The sequence below is a fragment of the Nicotiana sylvestris genome, chromosome 6 (genome assembly GCF_000393655.2).
Source record: "Nicotiana sylvestris chromosome 6, ASM39365v2, whole genome shotgun sequence".
NCBI classification, from domain to species: Eukaryota; Viridiplantae; Streptophyta; class Magnoliopsida; order Solanales; family Solanaceae; genus Nicotiana; species Nicotiana sylvestris.
The window spans coordinates 33,309,100-33,320,190 of record NC_091062.1 but is presented as its reverse complement, the minus strand read 5'-3'; the positions used below and the strand labels follow the sequence as shown (position 1 = coordinate 33,320,190).

The 11,091-nt window shown below is 38.8% G+C and overlaps 1 non-coding gene across 1 annotated transcript; it reads right to left on the bottom strand.

Moving 5' to 3' along the window:
* Nucleotides 1–559: 559 nt before the first annotated feature.
* LOC138872258 (small nucleolar RNA R71) lies at nucleotides 560–666 on the bottom strand. The gene has a single exon (XR_011400725.1). It is a non-coding gene; the product is annotated as a small nucleolar RNA R71 (small nucleolar RNA).
* Between the last annotated feature and the right edge of the window lie 10,425 nt (nucleotides 667–11,091).

Below are 11,091 nucleotides of genomic sequence, written 5' to 3'. Positions count from 1 at the left end.
CTTCGATTGCGCAGGAAAGGACAAATGTCTTCTTAAACAATAGCTTATGAAGAAATGGAGAATCAGGAAGTAGAAAATATCAACCCACGCGAAGTACCACCACCAGTCCAAATAGAGGATCAATTTGATGAAGTAGCGCCTAGTCCAGCAAACAGAATCCTAAGGGATTATGCTAGACCAGACCACTTCAACTGTGAATCTAGTGTCAGGAAGCCCTCAGTGGCAACCAACAACTTTGAAATCAGGACCGGCCTGATTCAAACGATCCAACAAGGCTATTAATTCTATCAAACTCTTTCTTCCCAGCTAAGCTAAAGAAGATCTAACCCTCCTCTTCCACTGAGGTCACTTCCTTCTTACCATTTAGCTATTTTCCCCATCGAGAAAGAGATCGAGGAATGGAGTACCTCCTGAAGCTATCAAGTTAAGGCTATTTCCTTTCTCTTTAAAAGGAGATGCCAAGACTTGGTTGCGAAATTTGCCTCAAGGTTCCATTACCACATGAGATCAAATGACTCAAAAAAATTTAAACAAATATTTTTCCCCTGCTAAAACCACAAAGTTAAGACAAGACATATCTAATTTCTTGCAGACTGACACAGAGTCAGTTTATCAAGCTTGGGAAAGGTTAAAATCAATGTTAAGAAAATGTCCACACCATGATATTCCTGAACATATGCAATTGTATATTTTTTATCACAGGCTAAAACCCTCTTCTAGAAATATGATAGATGCAGCTGCAGGAGGTTCAGTAATGGGAAAAACAACAAAGGAAGCGTTGTGTTTAATGAAATTTCTGTGAATGCCATCCAATGGCCATCTGAGCGTATAATTATCAAGAAGACCGCTACAGCAAATCAGGTTGATGCTTTAAATACACTAACACAGCAAATTGTTTTTTTGGCACAAAAGTTTGAAACTTTTCAGGTGAATACACAACAACCAAGCCAATCTGAGGCTTGTGACATGCATGGAGGAAATCATCAGAACCATGAATGTCAAGCAACCAATCACAATGATGAACATGTCAATGTCATCGGTTACAAGCAGTATCCTTTTGGAAGTCCAATGGCACAGAAACATCCAGGATTTCAATGGAGCAATCCAAATGGTACAGAGAACTCTCAAAGCTTCTAGAAGCAACAAATACAGGGTCCACCCGGATACCAGAATCCAAACCATGGACAATCAAACTTTAGACCTTATCAACAAGCACGGCCCTATCAGCAAAGGCCTCAACAAGCTTATTCAAGTCTTGATGATTTTCTGTATAAATATATTAAGGTCACTGATGAAAAGATGGAGAGACAAAATTCATCCCTCAAAAATCTGGAAATACAGTTGAGCCAATTGGCAGCTCTTGTTTCAAAAATGATTCAAGGTCCCTTACCAAGCAATACAGAGAAAAATCCAAAAGAGCACCTTAAGGCCATCACCTTACGGTCAGGTAAGGAGCTTGATGAACCCTATGCAGACCAGTCAGAACAACAGGTAAATAACGGTAAAAATGTTGAATACCCTCTGAACCATCTGAAAAGAATGAAGTCAAGAAAAAAGAAGAAAAAAATATTGAAAAATTGACTCCTCTCCCTGTGACTATTCCCTTTCCACAAAAAATGAAAAGAGAAAAGCTTGACAACCAATTTGCAAAACTTTTGGAGATTTTAAAAGAAATTCACATCAATATTCCTTTTACTGATGCTTTGTTACAAATGCCTTCATATGCCAAATTTTTAAAGGAAATTTTGTCAAGTAAAAGAAAATTAGAAGAAGTTTCTATGGTAATGCTTACGGAAAAATGCAGTGCTATACTTCAAAATAAGCTACCATAAAAACTTGGTGATCCAGGCAGTTTTACAATTCCATGAACTTTGGGAGGAGTATATTTTGAAAAAGCACTTTGTGATTCTGGAGCTTCAATAAATTTAATATCATTTTCTATCATTAAAAAGTTAGATCTTGGTGAAATAAAAGACACAAGTGTTTCTCTTCAGTTTGCAGATCAAAGTACTAAAAAACCTAAGGGAATAATTGAAAATGTACTCGTAAGAGTAGATAAGTTTGTTTTCCCTATAGATTTTATAGTACTTGAAATGAAAGAATGTCCTAATGAACCAATAATTTTAGGTAGACCATTTCTTGCTACAGGAAGAGCAATTATAGATGTTCATCAAGGACAATTAATTTTAAGAGTTGATGAAGAAAGAGACATATTTGATATGCAAAAGATACTAAGATATTCAGGAGATGAAACATCATCTTCATGTTTTTCAATTGACATGATTAGTTATCTTACAGATGAATTCAAAGATGCTCAATTAATTCCAGATTCAATGGAAAGATGCTTGATCAAATCAGGCACCACACAGGACGATGATCCCACCATCAGAAGAGAAGCTGAAATATTGGACAAAGATTCAGAAGAAGAAGAAGAAATGAAATCCGAACAAGTTCAATAAAAAATTGAACTCAAAACTCTCCCTTCTCATTTGAAATATGTTTATCTTGAGAAAGAATTATTTCCAGTAATTATTTCATCTTCTCTTACTGCAAAACAAGAAAATAGTTTGATTAAAGTATTAAAAGCACACAAAGGAGCCTTGGGGTGGACTCTAGAAGATATTAAAGGGATTAGTCCGGATATTTGTACACAAAGAATCCTCATGGAGGATATCTACAAGACAATAGTCCAGCCGCAAAGAAGATTGAATCCAACAATGCAGGAAGTAGTGAAAAAAGATATCGTAAAGCTGTTGGCAGCAGGTATTATATACCCAATTTCTGACAGGGGTAAGTCCCATTCAGGTAGTACCAAATAAAGGCAGAATGTGTCACGACCCAGATTTTCCACCCTCGGGAGTCGTGATGGCGCCTACTAATAGGAGATAGGCAAGCCAACTTAAATTACTTTCCATTTAACACACATTCTTTCCCATAATTATCATCATGTAATAAAGGCAACATAATTAAAATTTCAAGCGGAAGTCTTAACTTATATAAAAACTGAATAGAAATGCGGAAAGTTTAACATAATCCTCTACCAAGATTTGGTGTCACAATGCTCACGAACTTCTAAGATTTACTAAATACAATCGTCTGAAAGAAAATTATAAACTGTTTGTTTCGGTACAAAAGATAACAAACCGAATAAAGAGAGAGAGACTCCGGGACTGCGGACGTCAGCAAGGCTACCTCGGTGTCTCTGGACTGAAGTCAGCTCCCGATCAAATCCTATTGCTGAAGTCCAAAAGCTACTCCTGGAAGTTAGACGCTCGTGACTTGTGACACCCCGATTAGGGCTGTGTTGGGTTGTACTTTCGCACTATATTGATATTATCCGCTACTTAGTATTTCTAAATCACTTTTTAGACTGCTTTTATGTTGTTTAACTGTTTAAAAAGTGAGTTGGGTTTAATTGGCTGGCCTTGTTTTTACGAGAGGCGCCATCACGACCGGGTCTGTGCAAAAAGATGCACAGAGTGTAGCATCAGCACAACCGACCCCATGTGCTGGTAAGTGCCTGGCCTAACCCCGGCGAAGTAGTGACGAGGCTAGACAGGACCTACCAAAAGCAACCTGTGCAGATATATGCAATAAAAGGAAATATACAGAATTTAAACAGCTAAGAGGGGGGAGCATGCTATGGGGAGCTAACAATTTCAAATAGAAATCCTCAATAATAGAAAGAAATAACAAAGCCAGAATGTCAACAAGAATCAAAAGTCAACAATTTGCACGACATCACCTTTCGTGCTTTTACTCTCGTCCTCACCAAAACAATACACGGCATCACCCTTCGTGCTTTACGCTCTTCCTCACCAAAACAACAATCACAAGGCAAATAGGGTAAGGGAATCTATAACCTCGAAGTAAATCAAATAACAACAAGTAATGAAAGAAACAAAATAACTCGGATATCAATAAAGAATCAGAAAGCAACAAATGCACGGCATCACCCTTCGTGCTTTTACTCTCGTCCTCACCAAAGCAATCATATAAATGAAATATGCACGGCATCACCCTTCGTGCTTTTACTCTCTTTCCTCACCATATAATCAATAAAATAGGCACGGAATGGTACATCGTGCGACACGGCATCACCCTTCGTTCTTTACACTCTTTCCTCATAATAGCAAACGAGGCACGGCATCACCCTTCGTGCTTTATCACTCTTCCTCACCCAAGCAACAATCACAAACAAGTGGCAAGGGAGTAGACAAATAATGATAGAAATCCCGGCAAGGGAATACAAATAAACAGCTAACTCCCGGCAAGGGAGCACAATTAAGCAGTTAAAAACCCAGCAAGGGAACAATATCAATAATCTCAACATCCCGGCAAGGGAGATAGTCAACAAAGCAACAAGCATCCCGGCAAGGGAGTAATTCAATAATTATTTTTCTTTCTTTCACTTTTACCTCTTATCTCACTTTACCACCTGAGCCAACGCTCCAAGGGGTTCAATCATTTCATATACTTTCACGCTTTATGATATACTCGAGCCAATGCTCCAAGAATGTACAAATCATAATTCTTCCTCAAACTCTTCACATTATATGAAATTTATCAATTTAACAAGGAAGAGGTATCACAAAATCCGAATAAACACAAATAAGACTCACGGTCGTGCTAGACTCCGGTGTATAGATACTCGTCACCATGCCTATACACCGTACTCAACAATTAGCAAATAGCAAACAACACTCTAATCCTATTCCCTCAAGCCAAAGTTAGAACAAACACTTACCTCGGTCCAAAAAATAGCAATCAACCCTCAAATACCGCCTTTCCTTTATAATCTGACTCCGAAACAACGATATTTAGGCATAATTAATTTAATAATATCAATAAAGACTCGATAACAAAATCCCATAGCTTAGATATGAAGTTCCTAGCATTCTTCCAAAAATACCAAAATTCGACCCCGGGCCCACATGGTCCAAACACGAGGCTTGGACCAAAACCCGATTACCCATAACCCCACGAGTTCAAATATATAATTTATTTTAAGATCCGACCCCAAATTGAGGTTGAATCACTCAAAATTCCCAAAAATCTAACTCTACCCAAAACCCCTAATTTCTACTTTGATTTCATGATTTAGGTTTAGAAACTCATTAATTAATGAAGGAAGATTAAGGAAATGAGTGGGAATTTACTTACCCAAGAAGCTTTGGTGAAGAAGTGCTCAAAAATTCGCTCAAGAGCTGTGGAGAAGAAGAACTCGTGTGAGATATGGACTAAACCTCGTCACTGTTTTGTTTTGGGTATTTAAAATCGCTGGGCAAAAATGCCCTATGCGATCGCGAAGAAGGTAATGAGATCGCATAGGGTAAGGGGAAGCTGGTCATTGTGATCGCGGAAGGGCTGATGTGAACGCATAGAAGAAAAGGTTGTGCATTCCAGGTTTGGACTTAATGAAACGCGAACGCGGATTAAAGGTTGTGTTTGCGTTGAAGGATCTGGCTAAGTTATGTGATCGCGGATGAATTTATGCGATCGCCTAGAACAAATGTGGGGCACCTGAAAGATTACTCTATGTGATCGCAATGCTACCTATGCGATCGCAATGCTACCTATGCGATCGCATAGAATTAGATACCAGAACACCAGAACTGAAACTTCTGCAACTTTTCTAAGGCCAAAACCACTCTGAAACACTTCTGAAACACTCCCGAGCCCTCGGAGCTCCTAACCAAACATACACACTAACTCAATAACATCCTACGAACTTACTCGAGCGATCAAATCACCAAAATAACATCAAAATCAATGAATCAAGCCTCAAAATCATCATTTTTTTTATCAAACTTCATAAACTTTCAAATTTACGAATTCAAGTCCGAATCACGTTAAACGATGTCCGATTTCAACCAAATTTCACAGAAATCGCTTAAACCACATATAAGACCTATACCGGGTGCCGGAACAAAAATACGGACCCGATACCAATGCTTTCTAATTCATTTTTATTTCAAATTTTCATATTAAATTTCAGAAAACAATTTCTTTTAAAAATTTATTTCTCGGGCTCGGGACCTCGGATTTCTATTCCGGGCATACGCCCGAGTCCCATATTTTTCTACGGACCCTACAGGACCATCACATCATGGGTCCGAGTCCGTTTACCCAAAATATTGACCAAAGTCAACTTTAACCATTTTAAAGCCACAATTTATCAAATTTCACATAATTTACCACATAAGCTTTCCCGACTACGTGCCCGGACTACGCACGCAAATCGAGGCAACTAAAGGTGAGGTTTTCAAGTCCTCGAAATCACGGAAAAGGAAGAAAATCGGTGATGACCTTTTGGGTCGTCACAGAATGACAGTTATAAAAAATAAAAATAATTAGCTCATACCTACCAGGACTGTTACAGGATAGAGAGTCTGTATTGATTACAGACGTCTCAATGATGTCACTAGAAAAGATCATTTTTCTTTGCCATTTATTGATCAAATGTTGGAAAGAATTGCCGGATATGGTTTTGACTGTTTTTTGGTTGGCTATTCAGGATATAATCAGATACCAATTGCACCAGAAGATCAAGATAAGACAACATTCACATGCCCTCATGGAAAATATGCCTATAGGAGAATGTCATTTGGTCTATGCAACGCCCCAGCTACATTTCAGCGTTGCATGTCAGCAATTTTTGCTGACATGACTGACAAATTTCTTGAAATTTTTAAAGATGATTTTACACTCTTTGGCAAAATATATAAGGATTATCTTAACCATTTGACCTTAGTTCTTAAAAGATGTGAAGAAACAAACTTAGTTCTTAATTGGGAAAAATGTCATTTTATGGTTACTGAAGAAATTATTTTAGGACATAAAATCACTGCTAATGGGATAGAAGTTGATAAGGCAAAAATTAATCTTATAGTAGGATTATCCCCTCCCACAATTGTGAAAGGAATTAAAAGCTTTCTAGGTCATGCAGGTTTTTACAGACAATTCATAAAAGACTTCTCAAAGATTTCAAAACTGCTAACTAACCTCTTGATGAAAGACACTAAGTTTGATTTTTCAGGTAACTGTATGAAAGCATTTGAAACTCTTAAGGAAAAGTTATCAACTGCACCCGTAGTTGTGTCCCCTGATTGGAACCAACCTTTTGAGGTCATGTGTGATGCTAGTGATACAGCAATTGGAGCTATTTTAGGCCAAAGAAGGGATAATATTTTTCATCTCATTTACTATGCTAGTAGGACATTGAGTGAGACTCAAGTGAATTATGCCACGACAGAAAAAAAGTTACTAGCAGTAGTGTTTGCTTTTGATAAGTTTCGCTCTTATTTGATAGGAACCAAAGTCACTGTTTTTACTGATCATGCAGCTTTAAAATACCTCTTAGCTAAGAAAGATGCTCAACCTAGATTATTAAGATGGATTTTACTTCTGCAAGAATTTGACCTTGAGATAAAGGACAAAAAAGGGACAGAGAACCAAGTAGCTGACCATTTGTCTAGATTAAAAAACCCTCCCCTTAAGTTTAATGAGATAAAAGAAGAATTTCCTGATGAAGATATTTTTTCAATTAACACAATTGTGACTCGACCACCCTGGTTTGCCGATATCACGAACTACTTGGTTGGAAAATGGACACCACAAGATTTCTCTTACCAACAAAGAAAAAAATTTATATCTGATGCAAAGTATTATCTGTGGGATGAACCTTACTTGTTTAAAAATTGTGCAGATAATATCATTAGAAGGTATGTACCTAAAGAAGAGATCAATAAAATTCTATATCACTGTCACGATGGAGCAATTGGAGGACATTATGCAACAAATCGAACGGATTTTAAAGTCTTAGAAGCCGGATTCTTCTGGCCCACACTCTTTAAAGATGCCCGAGCATATGTAGCACAATGTGACAGGTGTCAGAGAACAGGTAAAATCACCAAGAGAGATGAGATGCCACTGCAATCAATACAGGTATGTGAAATATTTGATGTTTGGGGAATAGATTTTATGGGTACTTTTCCTTCTTCTCACTCTTTTGAATATATCCTTGTGGCTACGGATTATGTGTCAAGATGGGTTGAAGCCATCCCCACAAGAAAGAACGATGCTCGTACAATGTGCACTTTTCTTAAAAAAATATTTTTACCAAATTTGACACACTGCGAGTCATCATTAGTGACCAAAGAACTCATTTCATCAATAGGCAATTTTCTGCTTTACTGTCAAAATATAATGTGACTCACAAAACAGATGTCACGACCCAAAATCCACAAAGGGTCGTGATGGTGCCGGACACCACTGTCAGGCAAGCCACCGCGGAAGTATTAATAAATTCTCATTTTATCTAATTATTTTGAAATAATTTCCTTTGAACAAATAAATAATAATTAATAATCTCCACTGAATAAATGAGGATGTCTTTACAAAATTTAACTACTGAAATAAAATCCCGTGATCATCCCAGAACCCGGTGTCACAAGTGCATGAGCATCTGCTAAGAAGAAAATAAAATGCAACAACCGTCCGAAATACAATATTGGACAGGAAATAAAAACAAATAACTGAAGGAGACTCTGCTGGCTGCGGGTCGCCTCGAGAAGTGCAGCTCACCTAAGTCTCTGTATCAACCATGCTGCTACGCCCAGTAGGCCACTAGAGATACATATGCATATGCAATAAAAATGCACAGAAGTGTAGTATGAGTACGAAAACAACGTGTACTCAATGTGTATCCCGTCTAATCTCGAAGAAGTAGAGACGAGAGGTCGACTTCAACACTTACTAGTGGTCTAATAAAGTTATAGTGAAAATGTAAGGAAATCATGGATTTTTATGCAACAATTATAAACTCGTAAAACCAGATAGCAGATAAACAACATCTCAAATAAGTGTGGATTTTCAAAGTTTACTTTTCATTATGCTCATCAACTACATCTGGCTAGGGAAGGCAAATATTATCGCATAACATTCTCAGGCAAGCAATACAAGCATGCGCATCTCATGTCGAGGTTGTACGGCCTGATCCAACAATATTTAAACTATGCACTGTCGAGGGTCGAACGGCACGAACCATAGATGCATCTATTTAATCTTCCGAGGCGTTCGGCCCGTTCCAAATAACATACCTATGGCGGTGTGCCATCCAATCCACAAAGACAGTCAATCAAGAAGTCAACATGGAACAATTTTCCAAAGAAAAGCCAATTCTCTTTTAACAATTTAAGAAAATAAAGTTTCAATCTTTTAGAAATTCATTTACTAATTCGATGTGATTTAAGCAATTCAAGTTGTCAATAAGATTACAAATAGTCCAAGTATAGCATGCTTTTGGGTCCTAGGCTACCCGGACTTAAACATAATAGTAGCTACGCACGGACTCTCATCACCTCGTGCGTACGTAGCCCCCACAAATAGAAGCACATAACCATTTATATCACATATGCTCAATTACTCATTACAATTCAATTTATAGCTATTCCTAACCCCGATCGAAAAGTTCACAAAAATGCCCTCGGGCCCACATGCCCGGAATCTGAAATTTCTCGAAGATAAAGTTTACTCATGAATTCACTAACTCAAATATATGATTTTCTCTTAATTCCATACCCAAAATCGTGGTCAAATTCCAAGAATATCAATTTTCTAGGTTTTCCCTCAAACCCCAAGTTTTCTACAAATATCCATTCCCAAATCCGTATACAATCATGTATTTAACTCAAGATAGGTGGGGAATAGCTTACCTTATCATTGATGATGACAATCCTCTCTTGAAACCCCCCAAGAATCGCCCAAGCCAAGAAAATATGAGAGTAAATGGCCAAAACCCGACTTTAAAACAACTCACTGCCTCCAGCACTTTTTGCACTTGCGGTCCCTTGACAGCTTCTGCGGTTCCGCAAGTGCAGTTCAAATACCGCTTCTGCGGTCCTCACCAGGCTTCCCTTTTCCGCTTATGCGTCCCTCCACCGCAGGTACGGTCCCGCATTTGCGGCAAAACGATCGCATCTGCGGTCCCAGCTCTCCTCCGCCCATACCGCATTTGCGGCTTCCTGGCCGCTTTTGCGGCTCCGCACCTGCGGCCCATTTCTCGCAGGTGCGGTTATGGCAGCAACCAGCAACTTCAGCCTTCTAAAAAAATCCATTATTGATCTGTTAACCACCTGGAATCCACCCGAGGCACCCGGGACCCTAACCAATCATACCAACCAGTCCCAAAACACATTATGGACTCGTTTGAGGCCTCAAATCATGTCAAACAACGCTGAAACCACGAATTGACCTCCAATCCAAGCTTTATGAACTTTAGAACTTCAAACTTCTACTCTCGATGTTTAAACCTATCAAATCACGTCCGATTGACCCCAAATTTTGCACACAAGTCACATTTGGCATTACGGACCTACTCCAACTTCCGGAATCGGATTCTGACCCCGATATCAAAAAGTCCACTTCCGGTCAAACTCCTCAAAACCTTTAAATTTCTATCTTTAGCCAAATGACTTCAAAATGACCTACGGACCTCCAAATTCACTTCTGATCGCTCTCCCAACTCCAGAATCACCATACAAAGCTACTCCCAGACTCGGAATCCCAAACGGACATCGATAACACTGAAATGCACTTCAAGCCAAACTTATGGAATTTCTTCCAAAATGCTAACTTCCACAACAGGCACCGAAACACTCCGGGGTCATCCAAAACCTAATCCGGGCATACGGCCACGTCTGAAATCATCATACAAACCTGCTGGAACCTTCAGATCCCGATTTCGAGGTCGTTTACTCAAAAATCCAATCCTAGTTAATTCTTTCAACTTTAAGCTTCCGAAATGAGAATTCCCTTTCCAAATCAACTCTGAACTTCCCGAAATTTAATTCCGACCATGCGTACAAGTCATAATACCTGAAATGAAGCTGCTCATGGCCTTATACTACTAAACGACGCGCTGGAGCTCAAAACGACCGGTCGGGTCGTTACATTCTCTCCCACTTAAACATATGTTTGTCCTTGAACGTGCTGAACTATACTGAAATAGTCTGAAATCACTGTTTAGCATCTCATGCACCTTTCCGTGCTACCACAACTCAATTGAGCACATCAGCTCGATTAGTTCTG